Source organism: Eriocheir sinensis, chromosome 12, assembly GCF_024679095.1.
Source record: "Eriocheir sinensis breed Jianghai 21 chromosome 12, ASM2467909v1, whole genome shotgun sequence".
In the NCBI taxonomy this organism is placed as follows: domain Eukaryota; kingdom Metazoa; phylum Arthropoda; class Malacostraca; order Decapoda; family Varunidae; genus Eriocheir; species Eriocheir sinensis.
In genome coordinates, this window is record NC_066520.1 from 10,375,908 (window position 1) to 10,390,907 (window position 15,000).

The following is a 15,000-nucleotide window of genomic DNA, read 5'->3' on the forward strand; positions in this document are numbered from 1 at the left end:
ACACACACACACACACACACACACGTCCTTGCTGCCACCAATATATCGACACTGTTGCAGTAACACCGATACTGCTCACGCCACTGTATTATTAAATAGCAACAACAACAACAGCAACAACAACACTAGCCATAGAAACTGGAACAGCAACAACAATATTAGCAGCAGCAACAACAACAGCTATACTAATAGTATGATATAATATCATCTTCAAAATTCAGGCATCATGGAGAAATGCATAATTAAGACCCTGGTGGGAACTGCGTCTCTCTCTCTCTCTCTCTCTCTCTCTCTCTCTCTCTCTCTCTCTCTCTCTCTCTCTCTCTCTCTCTCTCTCTCTCTCTCTCTCTCTCTCTCTCTCTCTCTCTCTCTCTCTCCAGGTCAAACCACAGATAATCAATACCCATAAAACAGGAAACGCATGAAGCAGAAAAATGTCACTAGAGATGACGACGATGGCGACCATGAAGATGACGACGAAAATAATGACAAATTATGATGGTGATGATGTTGATATAAAATAATAATGATGATAATGATAATGATAATAATAATAATAATAATAATAATAATAATAATAATAATAATAATAATAATAATAATAATAATAATATAATAATAATAATAATAATAATAATAATAATAATAATAATAATAATAATAATAATAATAATAATAATTATAACAATAATAATAAGATTAATAACGTTATTAATAATGTTAATATCAGGGGCGCAGCCAGAAGTATAATTCGGGAGGCCCAGAATGACTAAGAGAAATGCAAAACACACTTCACTTCATCATGCAGGCTCCTCGCTGCACTACTGATTAATAAAATTATTTATTAATGAAAATGATTATTTTTATTTTCCAGTGACTTAAAGACGTACGAGAGAGAGAGAGAGAGAGAGAGAGAGAGGAGAGAGAGAGAGAGAGAGAGAGAGAGAGAGAGAAAGAGAGAGAGAGAGAGAGAGAGAGAGAGAGAGAGAGAGAGAGAGAGAGAGAGAGAGAGAGAGAGAGAGAGAGAGAGAGAGAGAGAGAGAGAGAGAGAGAGAGAGAGAGAGAGAGCGAGCAAGCCAAACTTCACGAGGTGTAAAGTTACCAATTTACGGGGTGGATCGGCTTCAGTTGCCGCTGCTGCCTCCTCTGCGGCTACACTCACGTAACGACGGAGAGAGAGAGAGAGAGAGAGAGAGAGAGAGAGAGAGAGAGAGAGAGAGAGAGAGAGAGAGAGAGAGAGAGAGAGAGAGAGAGAGAGAGAGAGAGAGAGAGAGAGAGAGAATGAGGAAGATGAGGGGTGGTATCTGTTTATCCCTCTTCTCCATCTATATAATTTTCTCCAAGAGGACTTGTCACCCTCCTGCAGTGGGAACGCACCTTGCAAACAGACATTTCCAACCTGACAAACGGAAATTACTCTGATTTCCCAGATCACCCAGTCCCATTCATCACACATAAGGCTACACACTCTAATGCACGCAGCTGTATTCTGTTCAATCTCACAAATACAAGAGAAGACAAGATTGTGTTTAAAATGGCCAAAAAAAAAAAAAAAAAAAAAAAACCCTCATCGATGTTGATGCACATATATACTTATTAAACTGTTCAAACTTACTCAACATAAACAGCCAGAAATACTAAACATTGGCTAGTGGAAAGACTTCAGCAGCTCCCCTATGAAGAAAAGCGCAAAAGACTTTAGGCATCAAGACACTACACACACAAAAAAAAAAAAAAAAAAAAAAAAAAAACCACGGGGAGGGTTTGGGCAATGACTGAAACTTACACGCTACTCCAAGGATACATGTATTCATTCCCTTTACCAAGCTTTTCCAACACAACATCGAACAGTTGAGAGGCCATTTGCAAAAACTTTCCAAGCCCTACCACTGGAGAACAACAATGTAAACGAGTCAACCCAAATATGCGAGTTTTGCACCTATTACAAGTGCCCTGCAAATTACTTAAGATCAAGATCAACAACAAAAGGACACCCCTATACCTCTTCCTTCTACACCTTCCTCCTCCTCCTCATGCATGCACCTTCAATATCCATCTTGAGGTGGTGCCAAGACAGGCTCGTAATTTTGTCAGATTTTTCCTTTTTTTTTGGGGGGGGGTTAGAGGGCATCATAAGTCATTATGGGGGAGGAGGGGGGGCGAGTGAAGCGAGCATGCGCAGGTGGTTGATTTTTTTAAAAAATAAGCACTTTTATGGGCGTTTTGAGGCCGATATAGAAAACACTGGGGGGGCTATAGACCCCCAGTCTGGTAGTTTTAAGAAGAGAGTTCTTGCATATTCCCTCCTTGCCTCGGCGGGGAGCGCCAGCGAGCCCAAGGTCTCCCTGGCGAGCGTGGCAGTACTGGAGGGTTTCCCGAAGGGCGCCTTGGTGTCCCCTGGGGTGTCCGCGATGTCGGAGATCTGCCCGGGTAGGTGGGGCTCGTTAGCCGTGGTAAGCAGTCTATCTAGGAGAGCCAATTCCGAACAACAAACCCGGGCAGGTGGAGATCGTTAGCTGTTGTAGGCAATTCACCTAGGAGAGCAAACTCCGAACAAACCCGGGCAGGTGGGGCTCGTTTGCCGTGGTAGGCAGTCCATCTAGGAGAGCAAACTCCGAACAACAAACCCGGGCAGGTAGAGATAGTTAGCGTGAGGCAGTTCACCTCGGAGAGCAAACTCCTAACACCAAACCCGGGCAGGTGAGGCTCATTAGCCATGGTAGGCAGTTCACCTAGGAGAGGGACAACTCCGAACAACAAACCCAGGCAGGTGTGGCTCGTTAGCAGTGGTAGGCAATTCACCTAGAAGAGGGACAACTCCGAACAACAAACCGGGGCAGGTGGGGCTCGTTAGCCGTGGTAGGCAGTTCACTTAGGAGAAGGACAACTCCGAACAACAACCCGGGCAGGTGGGGCTCGTTAGCTGTGGTAGGCAGTTCACCAAGGAGAAGGACAGCTCCGAACAACAACCCAGGCAGGTGGAGCTCGTTAGCTGCGAGCCAGTTCACCTAGGAGAGCAAACTCCGATTATAAACCCGGGCAGGTGAAGCACATGCACAGTACTTTCATTACCTTTATAAGTAACCATTTTTTCACAAATAATTTACAGAAATAATAATGAGAAATGTGTAATAAAAGTGGGTGATAATATTACTGTAACATGTCAGCAGCAGGTCGTTAATCAAGGGCGGTCGCCGTCCTCATTGCGACAGGACGCGTACTGGTCCTTGCCTGTCGGTCACCGGTCGGCGTATGGGGAGCGTCTTGGCTTGACTCCAGGTGTGAGATCAAGGTGTGAATCTCACAATGGTCGCCGTCCGGCCATCCTCTGGACGGACACTGGACGCAAAGACTAATCATAACAAGTCTGTTCAGGCGCAGGAGAGGCGTGGCAAAGAGGTGACGTCATATTGCCCTGGTGAGTCCGAGGCATGGAGGTAGAATTGATGGAGTCGACACGGCCCGCTAATCCCTTTCATTAAGATGAAGTAGCCGAACTGTCATTTTTAGGGCCACAAGATGAGGGATACCCGGGTGAGAGCTCACGTCCACTACTTTAGTTGTTAACTCCAGACCCCGTCTCATTCATTATGGTGGTGGTGTTTTTGAGAACTGTACATTTATTGTTGCGGTAGATCTGTTTCATAAATACTTAACCTGACAACACCAGGCAGCCTGGCCGAGCCCATTAACGGGCAGCCTGACCTGGCAACACTTGACACCTGGCAGGTGTCCTCAACCTTGCGGACCTAAAGAATGGCAGTTCGGCGGATTCACTTTTTAGGGGCTGATGTCGACTCCACAAATTCTACCTCCATGGTCCGAGGACAGAAAACGGAGTAATTGATGGGTGACTTGTATTTTATTTATTTTGTCCACTGTACTACCTTTTCAGTCATTTTATCATTTCTTTATTAACTCTAAGTATACCATTCTTATTTAACAAAAAATCATAATTCCACGTTTGTGTTTATAGTTGGATGTGCAGCCACCTACAGCACATTTATTAGGCACTCTGGTCCACGTCAACGCTATACACCCAACCCTGTCTCGTTGCAGACTGACTCGGCTCCTCCACCTCCACGCAACTGCCCCTGCCTTTGAAGGCAACTTGACGTCATGCGCGGTCCCGACGGGATTTTCACGGGAAGTGACCAGACTTGTTATAATTAGATTTTGACTGGACGGACACTAAACGACCGCCGGTAGTCGTTCGGTCGCACGACTACTCTGCCACCTATGTGGTCGGGGAGCGGTGGGTGTGAATCGCAGCATTTTGGGGTCGCGGGTGGTCGTTAGCAGGCCGTAAAGTCCGCTTTAGGCCGACATAGAAAACATTGGGGGGCCAATAGCCTCCTAGCCCCCTTGAAATTACAGCCATGCAAGAGAAACACAGCATTCAAGAATCAAACTTAAATGTCATATAAAACATGTGGGAACTAATAGGCTTGACAGCGCTGTGCAAGACAAAGCTGAATCACAACAAATTTGAGACCAGACAACTCCAATCATATTTCCCACTAGCCATTCACAATAAAACAACACTGACGCATACAAATGAAGCACTTTTACTTACTTGATAACTGGTGGTGTTATGAAGTCAGGCCTCAGTCATAGAGGCAACAGTTTCCGGCTCAGCGTCCCTCCCCTTCGCCTTCAACTGGTTCACTGATTCAGTCTGTTCAGGGGCGAAGCACAGCCTTTGTAAAGGCACATATGTCACTAATATTTTTCACTGTGGATTCTACTCCTGTATTTAAATTCCACTTTTGTTCCATACAGACAGCAGTTCTTTTATATTCTGTGTTTCCTTTTCTGAATATAAAAAAAATCTTATAAAATCATTCTGATTTTTTTTCTCATACGGCTGCTCTAGTTCTATGTATTTTTTTTCCTGTCTTTCTGAAATGTAGAGCATTGGAGAAGAAAGTGAATTAAAAGTTTATTTTAGTTCAGTTGAGGTAGCCTTTACAACGGCTTTCCTTTAGCGGTTACCTTCCAGTCTATTCTTGAGTGGTTGTCGTCTGCTGTTTCTCTCTTCGTTTTTAAAACTCATAGGGAACCCGTTTCACTTTTTCCTCGTCAGTGTAATCTTCAAACAGTCCACTTCGTCTGGTTGTTGGAAAAAGCTCAACCACAACGAAGAGGATCCCCGACCAAGACCAGGATCAAGAAATCAGGAAATCCCAAGTCACCCGTGACATCAGGATCAAGATCAAGCCGCTGGTTTCACTGCTTTAGGAAATCTGAAAAAGAAAACGATAAATTAAAATACAGGAGCAGAATACAACCCAGTGCCCACAGTGACGAATACTTGTGAGAGAAGTGCCGTTACAAAGGCTATACTTGGCCCCATCAACTGAACTGAAGGAGAAGAAGGTTATTGGCCCCTAAGACCCCACGCCCACTTTTACTAGATTGGGGTGAATTTGGGGCTTGTATGGCCTTAATGATCTTTCTTAAGCACTGAAGGAAAAGAATAAGACGGAGAAGGTTACTGACCCCTAAGACCCCAGGCCCACTTTTACTAGACTGGGCTGAATTTGGGGCTTGTATGGCCTTAATTATCTCTCTAAAGCACTGAAGGAAAAAGAGTAAGACGGAGAAGGTTACTGGCCTTTAAAACCCCAGGCCCACTTTTACTAGACTGGACTGAATTTGGTGTTTCTATGGACTTAAGTATCCCTCTAAAACACTGAAGAAAAAGAAATAAAAAAAACATGAGTGTGTCGCCTCCTCGCCCAAGACATCAGACGTTATGCTAGAGCTTTAAAGGACAAGTTCAAGTCAATCACAAGGAAAAAAAGAGAAAAGAAAAAAGTTCCCCCGCCCCGCACTGCACCATGGGTCAGGGCAGCAGCCAGTTCACAGAGGCCGAGCTTGAGGAGTACCAGGCAAGGGATTGGTTGGATTCTAGTGGTTAGGGTGTTACTCTAGAATTACACCCGGTGGTCTATGTCGCTTAGAATCACTTAGGTTAGTTATTTGGGTGTTACTCTAGAATTACACCTGGTGGTCTATGTCGCTTAGAATCGCTTAAGTTAGTTATTTTGGTATTTCAACAGAATTACACCTGGTAGCCTATGTTGCTTAAAATCACTTTAGTTAGAAAGGTGTTACTCTAGAATTACACCCGGTGGCCTATGTTGCTTAGAATTGTTTAAGTTAGTTATTTAGGAATTTCCAGAGAATCACACCTGGTAGCCTATGTTGCTTAGAATCACTTAACCCTCTCGCATCAATGACGCGTTTCGCGTCATCAAGGGTAAAAGGTCCTGGCGCATGATGACGCAAAACGCGTCATAAAAGTGAGTCAAATTTGGGAGCGTCATTTGTTGGGATAAGTTTCTTAATGGTAACATAATGGCAACCTTTCTAAGGAGCTTAGATGAGGAGCGTCAACTCTATAGATTATTTATAAAAAAAATAGTTTTCTTGGTGTAACTCGGGAACTAATAGGCGTATGAGGATTTTGAGGATACCATAAAAATCCTCACTAAATTCCGCTTTGAAACATATATTCGGCTAAAAAGGTTGGCCCACAAAATTTCGAGCTAGCGAGTGGGGAAGAGTTGGTAAAATTTATTGTCTACGGTACTCTATATGGAGACTTGAAACGAGATTGTATTGTTTATTTTCCTCTATTTTTATTTGTGCTTGTTCTATGTAGTACAAGTCTTTATGAAGCTATTGATACCAAATTTATTGGGGTACGATATATCTGTGAGGGTAAAATACGTCTGGGAATGTAGAGTATCGCGGCGGCAAAAAAAGACTGGTCGGGCTTGAGAAATGCATGGTGAGCGAAACAGAAACTTATTGGAAACTTACGGTGCATGAGAGGGTTAAGTTAGTTAGAAGGGTGTTACTCTAGAATTGCACCTGGTGGCCTATGTCACTTAGAATCACGTAGGTTAGTTATTTGGGTTTTACTCTAGAATTACACTCAGTAGCCTATGTCACTTAAAATGACTTAAGTTTGCCTCCTCATGATCCTTTCACATGCTCTATCACACACTTGTTTTTCTATCACATTACTCCATTTATCTTTTTTTTCACTTAGGGTGTTACTCCAGAATTCTTCCATGAAACCTATATATCTTTGAATCACTAAGTTTGCCATCTCATGATCCTTCTGCCTGCTTTATCACACACTTTTGAATCACATCACTTCGTTTATCTTTTTCACACGAATTAAGTCTATAGCACTAGAACTTTTGGCAATTATTCAGTAGACCTGAGCAATCAATTGCAGAGGCAGCAATTATTCATTTCTGGGTATGATGCTTTTTCATATGGAGATAATGTTATTGGTAGAAAACGTTATGAAACCCCAAGAACGAATCTGGCTTACACCTTTACTGGTGATTCTAACCTGTGATGAGTCTCTGTTAGTAGTGTTAAGGTAGGGTTATGTTAGTTAAGAAATACAGTAGATCTGGGGCTTGAGATTCCTGTCCCACATGCCAAGACTAAAACTATCTATACCATAGTATTTTTTATTTGTTCTAATTGTACGTTGCCATAGTAATTTCTGGAATGTATTCGTTCTACTGCTGTCATTGCTGCTTTCCAGTGAAAGTCTTTATCTTTAGGTATAAAGGCATCATATTTTACCCAGAAATGAGTAGAAAGTGTGTCTGAAATAGACCACTTGGATTTACACTCTACAGTACTAAATAATCTCAAAACTTGAACTTATTAACAGTAGGTGCCACTTATTTACTGCACTTATATTTTTCTTTGGATCATTAGCACATTTAAGCCCTTTTCTCCCAGAACTGTGTCAGGAACATTTGTGAAGTTTGCAATTCTTTCTATTTCCTCCCTGCCTTCATACAACCTTTTAATACTATCTTCATCACTATTGATAAAGAAAAATCAATTCTGTATAATGTTTTGTTCTTTTCTTTCCAGGAGCTGACCTACTTCACCAAGAAGGAGATATTATAGTAAGTTATCCTGCATGCTCCTTGTCTAATATAAAAATTCTCAATGGGGTAAGTTTAGAATGTGCTGAATTGCCTCTGCTGTGATTAAGATCAGACCAAAAAATATAGGTAACTTATTGAGTAAAAAAAAAAAAAAAAATGTTAAAGAACCTATATATATTATTAAATGTTTGAGCAGTAAGGTGTTTCTGCTTATTGTTAGGTGCATCTTTGCTTATAATACCAAGTGATCTTTTTTTTCCCAGTGCTCTAGCGCTTCAAGAATCTGGCTTTGGAGAAAGTCGGTCACAAACTCAATGCCAAGCTTCCAATGGACAAGCTATTGAAACTCCCTGAACTACGGGCCAATCCATTTGGTGAACGCATGTGTCTCATCTTTTCCTCAACCAAAGGTGCAGGTGCCCTATAGAGAGGCCTGCCAAATTTTTAATACTTTCCAGTTCTGCTAACTTAAAAATATGGTATGCCATTCTTTACTGCCATCATCAGCTCAGTGGGTTTGGTGCTTGCCTTCCAACCCGAGGGCTGTGCGTTCAATCAGCTCCTGGCAGCTTCTTGGTGAGAGAGGCAGCTCTGTCTTATGACCCTAGCAAAGCTATATGGTCTTAGCTACCTAGCTTAGGAGGATTATTATTTTATTTCTAATCATTCTCTCATTTTATCTTTTCAGTCTTTTCCACAGCCAGTTGAAATAAAAATGGAGTAATATCTCTTGGTGATGAAAATTTGTTTTGTCTCTCAAAATATGGAAATCAGTAAGGCACTTGTCAGTAGCACAACATTAATCCCATTAGCTGCATATTAATAGTAATTATAATTATTAGACTCTGAGTAACGTTCTTTGGGAATTTCAGGATGGAGATTGCACATTTGAAGATTTTCTGGATATGATGTCAGTGTTCAGCGAAGCAGCCCCAAAGTCAGTGAAAGCAGAATATGCCTTCAGGATTTTTGGTAGGTTTTGAAAATGTTTGTTGATGAAATATGGAACAGTGCTCCACAATATTGCCACACTGTTGATGAAATGGAACAACAGTGCTCCACAATATTGCCTCACTGTCCTAAGTGTGCCCAGACAAATAAGTTATGAGTTCACATACATTGCATAATGCACAAAACACAAAGATCATGCAAACAAGAAGTTTCCTGCAAAAAGTTTAAAATTATAGCACGAAAATATATGACAGATTTCTGCCAAGTTGATCAAGGCTTACGTACATCAGTTTATGAATTAAACTATAAAGTAACATCTCCCTATAATTTTATAGGAACTGAGAGTGTAGGAAGGATTCTTATACATGCTTAGCCAATCTATCAGTAAATTCATAACAGCAAATAGAGTTAAGATAGGATAATGTCATACTCAGTCTGTGTGAAGGCACAATTTTTTTCAGATAATACAAGGAGTGGGAAGGTATTGCTTCAGTGGGGACCTTGCCAGTTAACATTATTGTCCCCTCCTTTTTGGTCTCATTTACTTTTCATCCTCCTGTCATCATTGAAAGCTTTGATCTACAGGCTGATGATGGTTCATTACCCTGAGAAGTGGGATAATAAAAATGAAATATAGAAGTATCTACCTGCACACTGATGATATATTTTTTTTTTACATAGATTTTGATGGGGATGATTATTTGGGACGAGGTGATCTTCAGGAGACAATTACCAAGCTGGTGAGCCCACAACGCTTCTCCCCGGCTGACATGGAGGTGAGTGAGGAATCTGGTGCTCCTCCTGAGGCTTTATCATTTATTTTATGCCACAGAAAATGACATGTATGTTCAAAAGTATTGCTAAGGTCATTACATTTTCAAACTTAATGAATGAAACATAAGTGGAATCTTGTTTTGTGTGTATATTACCTAGTTGTGATATACAGGAAGTGAGCTACACTCCTGTCTCTTGTGTGTGTGTGTGTGTGTGTGTGTGTGTGTGTGTGTGTGTGTGATGGTGGTGGTGATGGTATGGGGGAGGGGGGTGATGGATTTGGCACATTAGCTAAAACCATATTTATTGTGTGTGTGTGTGTGGGGGGGTGATGGATTTGGTACATTGAATGAAACCATACTTTTGAACACAATGCTTTACTTTTTATTCCTATGAGGGTTTAATTATTTCATTTCACTTTTATCATTATTGTTTCTTTTATAGTTTTAGTACTTTGGGAGCCCTGCAGACAATAATACTTGATAGACAAATAAAGACAGCACTACACAACCACTCTGATACAGGAACAAATCAAGACTGGCAGTCTTACCACTCACATTCACATGGTAAACACAGCTGAGAAATGTGTGGGAAGAGTGATTGCAGATCCATTGCTTTCCAGAGTTGTATTGTTATTCAAATATGATGTTACATAGAGTGCATCATTAACATACCCATTGCTATCTGAGGCCCCACTTTGCATATTTGTAATGACTACATGGTGTAATACTAATTTTTCTTTTTCTTCAGGCTTTGGTCACCAGAGTTTTGGAGGAGGCTGATCTGGATGATGATGGAATGTTGGCTTTTGCAGAATTTGAGCATGTCATTTCAAAATCACCAGACTTTGCCAAGTAAGTATATATGACATCTAATGGGATGCCATTACAAATTTAAGTTGCCACATTGAACAGATTTGTTTCTTCCCAGTATCGCTGGCTACTTCAATAACTTCTAAGTACGTGTGGTTCCACTGTATAAAATCTCTGAAATTCAACTGGCAAATGCATTTTCAGAATTTCAGAAAGTACATAGTGTACGATTGATGTCAGAATTTAGATGAATCTGAGACAAGCAGTCAGATGTCAGTCAGACAGGTTGTTTAACATTCCAACTTACCATGGCAAGATTCTGGCTTGTTTTTCCCATGAAGTAAAAGAAAGAATGGCATAGCCTGGTATTCAAAGTACTTTCTTCGTACAGTGGCTTAGTGCTTATAGAAAATAGGAATGGGTACAGGTAACAGCTCCCGATGATGTGCACCCTTCATCCATGCAAGCTGGCAAAAGAAAAGCGGTCTCAGCATGTAATTCCGTTACCTTGATCAGTTATTTACTGGTGTTTTGGGGTAGGGGGTGTGAAATGTAGAACATTCAGAATCAGAATGTTTTTTTTCCGTTTTTACAGTGGTTATTCTTGCCTTCTGTATCACCTCTGTGATACAGGTTCAAATCCTGCCCTGGGCAATTGGCATACAACTCTCTTCCCTTTTGGGTTGGTTGATAAATGGGTACCTGGGGAAACCTAGGGAAGGTAAACTGTGGTAACCCAGATGTCACACTGGCCCTTTCTTTGGGCAGTGGATTCTTACCCACCTCAGGCTCAAGGGCCAGTGTGACAGACATGAGCACTGAGGCCACATGAAGCTATAGCATATTCCCCAAGCTTTACATTTGCCTTTAAGCCTTAGAAAATATCTTCAAAATTATTCATGATAAAAAAATCATATATACCCTGAATACATTTATAACCTTAGATTCATAGATGACATAATCACACTAAGTGAGACTTAAGAGAAATTACAGAGAATGATTAAGGAACTTCACAGAAACTATGAAAGTACGTAGGCCTGAAGTTGAAAATTAACAAAAAAATAACATATGTTTAATAGTCAGTTAGCAGATCAGTAAATAATGATTGGGAATGAAAGACTTAAGAGAGTAGAAAAATACACATTCCCTATCTAGGACCAAGGCTGACAGTACGGTATGGTATGGAATTTTTAACTGTACTCCGTACCTGAAAAAAATACTGTACCGTAATATTGTTCTGTACCCCCAGCTATTTTTCCGTATTGTACAGTACGGTAAAAATACCGTACTGTAATTTTGTACCATTAGGAAAATATGTATACATACATAAGAAATAAAAAATTGTGAAAAAATAATTAAGGTATGTCAATAAATTTGAAAAGGCACAAAGTGACTAAACATGTATCAGGCCTCCTAAATATAACCTACCAGGAGCTAATGGAAAAAAAAAAAAAAAAACAAACAAACAGGATGATCACTTGTTTTAAGCCTGTGGTACGGTACGGTTCGTAGTTTTGCAAAATTTTCCGTATCTATATCATACCATACCCTACATTAGGAAAAATATCGTACCGTAATTCCGTACAGTATTTTTTATCAAAATTTCAACTGTACCATATTGTATTCCATACCATACTGTACCGTAATGTCAGCCTTGTCTAGGACAAACAATTGATACAAACCCAGACCATGAAAAGTCAAAAAGGGAATAGGAATAGGATAGAGTACTTTTGTTAAACATTTTAAAATCTGAAAAGGGTCCCTGTAATGTTTATCATTTAAAGGCAAGGTAAAGTTGGGAACATACACTACAGCTGCACCCGGTGGCAGTGTTCATCTGCATTCAATTGGCCCTTCGAGCCTGTTGTGTGGGAGAACCCATTAACTTGATACAAGTTCCATGTTACTACAATTTACCTTCCCTAAGGTTCCTCAGGTGTTTATCATATGCTCACTTGAAATAGTCAACAAATTTATTTGTTACTCGAAATTGGTAATTTAAATATACAATGACCCTTTTTCCTGATTTCCAGTTCGTTTCGGATACGTCTTTGAGGAGCTGAAGTTGGAAGTTGGGAACACCATCTGGCATCTCCATCATGGTGTTTTACAAACTTCGGCACATAACTTCCCCCAACCTAATCTTCCAGTGGATTTTGAATATTTGAAATAGTATGACTGCATATATACATCATTATGATCATCAAAAGTCCTCTGTTTTTCTTCAAAGTAAAAAAAAAAAAAAAAAGATTAGTGACGAGTCTAAAGCATCAAATCTCTTAACCCCTCACATTCCATATAAAACCTTTGAACTGTATCTCTTTGCAGGGGAAAACATTTTCTGAGTCAACTCTTGTTTTATATATGTTAAAGAAAATAACTAACTACATACACTTACACCTATACAGTTCCTCAAGATTTCAGTTCAGTCACAAGGTCCCTGAAAGGTGATGCTTTAAAAGTACCATGTTGACCTCACCAAACCAGAAAATCTAAAGTCATTGTTTTCACCCTCCTCATGAGATACTCCATTTCTCATAAAGGAAGAGAGGGGAGTCAGAAAAGGCCATTTAACCATTCTATGTGTTCTAGCCAGTAGTGGTTAAAGGGGGGTGCCTACTTTCTAGTCTGAAGGGAAATCATTCACATGGGAAAATATGTAGTTAATGATACTCTTTTAATGCACAACCTCATCCCCGTCAGTCCATTGTTCCTCAGTTAAACATTCGCATCATCCTCTGAGTAACCATTCATGCAGGAAACCATTCCATTACACCAAAAGCAAATATGGTATACTTGGACATCTGCTGGTGTCCTCAGAGTGGGTACCATAATATATGTCTCTTGCTTATTTTTCTAATGCTGTCTCCCCTCTTGAGTGAAATTAGGGCTGATTAATGGACACCTTTTGGACAGCACATGGATAATCTCAATCTGACAATCAGTTGCAAAATACTAACCCAAGTCTTTAAAATCACTGTGCTTGTACATGAAGCATTCAACCACTATGATATTTCCATGAGAATCTGGCGGGCGGGAGGTGGCGGCTGGGGGGTCAGCCAAGGTCAGCACCGCCCCGCGCCTTGCCACACACTCTCAACACCTCCCTCTTCCTCTCATATGTCAGATATTTACTACCTTTAGATGAATTTAATTAAATAATTGAATAATCAAATAAGGTCATATAGTATTCAGATTGTTTCATTTTTAGGATAATAACAAATATTTTGTGTAATTACCAAGTCACTTGACAACGTTGGAATACAACGTTGTCAAGTGTCCTGGTATTTACACAAAATATTTGTTATTATCCTAAAAACGAAACAGTCTTAACACTATATGACCTTATTGGATTATCCAGTTACTTAATTAAATTCATTTAAAGGTAGTAAATAGCTGACATATGAGAGGAAACAAGAAGTATTGAGAGTGTGTGGCAGGTGCTGGGCTTAGCTGACCCCACAGCCGCCACTCCCCCGCCCGCCAGATTCTCCTGGAACGACCATACCTTCCCAGTCTTTGTGTTTCAGACCTTAAGATACACAGAAAGTATCTTTAGGCAAACTTCCAAGGTAAAATGTTCAAGTTGCTTAAATAAAGAAGAAATGTAGTAAATATGCAAACAGCTTACAAATAAACATTGGAATGGGGAACTTATGGCTCCAATAGAAAATTATTATTAAATTCACTAATACTGTACTTGATAAATACATATTTTAAGCATAATATTGAGCTACCTTTTGCTCAAAATAAAACTGTGGGTGGCCAGTTTGGGAAACCTCATAACAGAGATGCAGGTTTGTGGGGATGACTCAGCAAGGAATCTCATATTGTTAAATTGTAGGCCATGTTCAAATTGTAGGAAAATGAATGGGTAAATATTGCCACAGGATGGAGTACAATGTGTCAATGCTGCTGTAATTTCAACCTCAATGGAGAGGCAAAACGGTCAATATTTTCATCACGTTTGTGAGCATTGCTTATTTACAAAAAAATAGTACACTAAATATCATGGAAGTACTTATGTATTATATACTATAGTACATATACTTAAAAAAATGGTATGTCATGTAAAAGTTTATGAGTCATAGTGACCAATCTACATGTGTTCTTTTAATCTCTTTGTTGCTCATTGTTAAATCTATAGCAGTCCCATTTTATGCTTAGTAAGCACTAAGAGTATTATGTAAGTACTGTAACTTTCTCTTACAGCATTAGTCAATAATTAGGCAATATTTGACAATGCTGCATGTATGGTCTGGCATTTATTTTATTTTGTTGTTTTGTATCATAGTTCCTGGTAGTATTTAGCAAACATAGTGAAACAAAATCTATTGATCAGGAATGACTTACAATGAGGAAATTTAAACTACTCAGTAATTTTGTGACCCAATGTGTCACAAATATTATTTTAACATGAGTATTTGCAAAAATTTGTTCAGTGATAAACTGAATTACATCTGATACTGACTGCAGTTGTAAATCAACTGACTTATATATATATATATATATATATATATATATATATA

The 15,000-nt window shown here is 39.9% G+C and overlaps 2 long non-coding RNA genes across 3 annotated transcripts in view; one reads left to right on the forward strand and one right to left on the reverse strand.

The window, feature by feature from the left end:
* Window positions 1-2,223: 2,223 nt before the first annotated feature.
* LOC126997388 (uncharacterized) overlaps window positions 2,224-15,000 on the reverse strand; it is a 50,499-nt gene continuing 37,722 nt past the window's right edge. The window contains exons 3-6 of one of the 2 annotated variants that reach the window (XR_007752079.1): window positions 4,996-5,246; window positions 4,577-4,678; window positions 3,155-3,339; window positions 2,224-3,008 (exon numbers count right to left, since the gene is read on the reverse strand). This is a non-coding gene — a long non-coding RNA (uncharacterized LOC126997388). Of the gene's footprint in view, window positions 3,009-3,154; window positions 3,340-4,576; window positions 5,247-15,000 lie in introns of both variants that reach the window. The other variant, XR_007752078.1, reaches the window with a different exon arrangement.
* Window positions 7,914-9,661, forward strand: LOC126997389 (uncharacterized). Its single transcript, XR_007752080.1, has 3 exons — window positions 7,914-7,952; window positions 8,807-8,906; window positions 9,567-9,661. It is a non-coding gene; the product is annotated as an uncharacterized LOC126997389 (long non-coding RNA).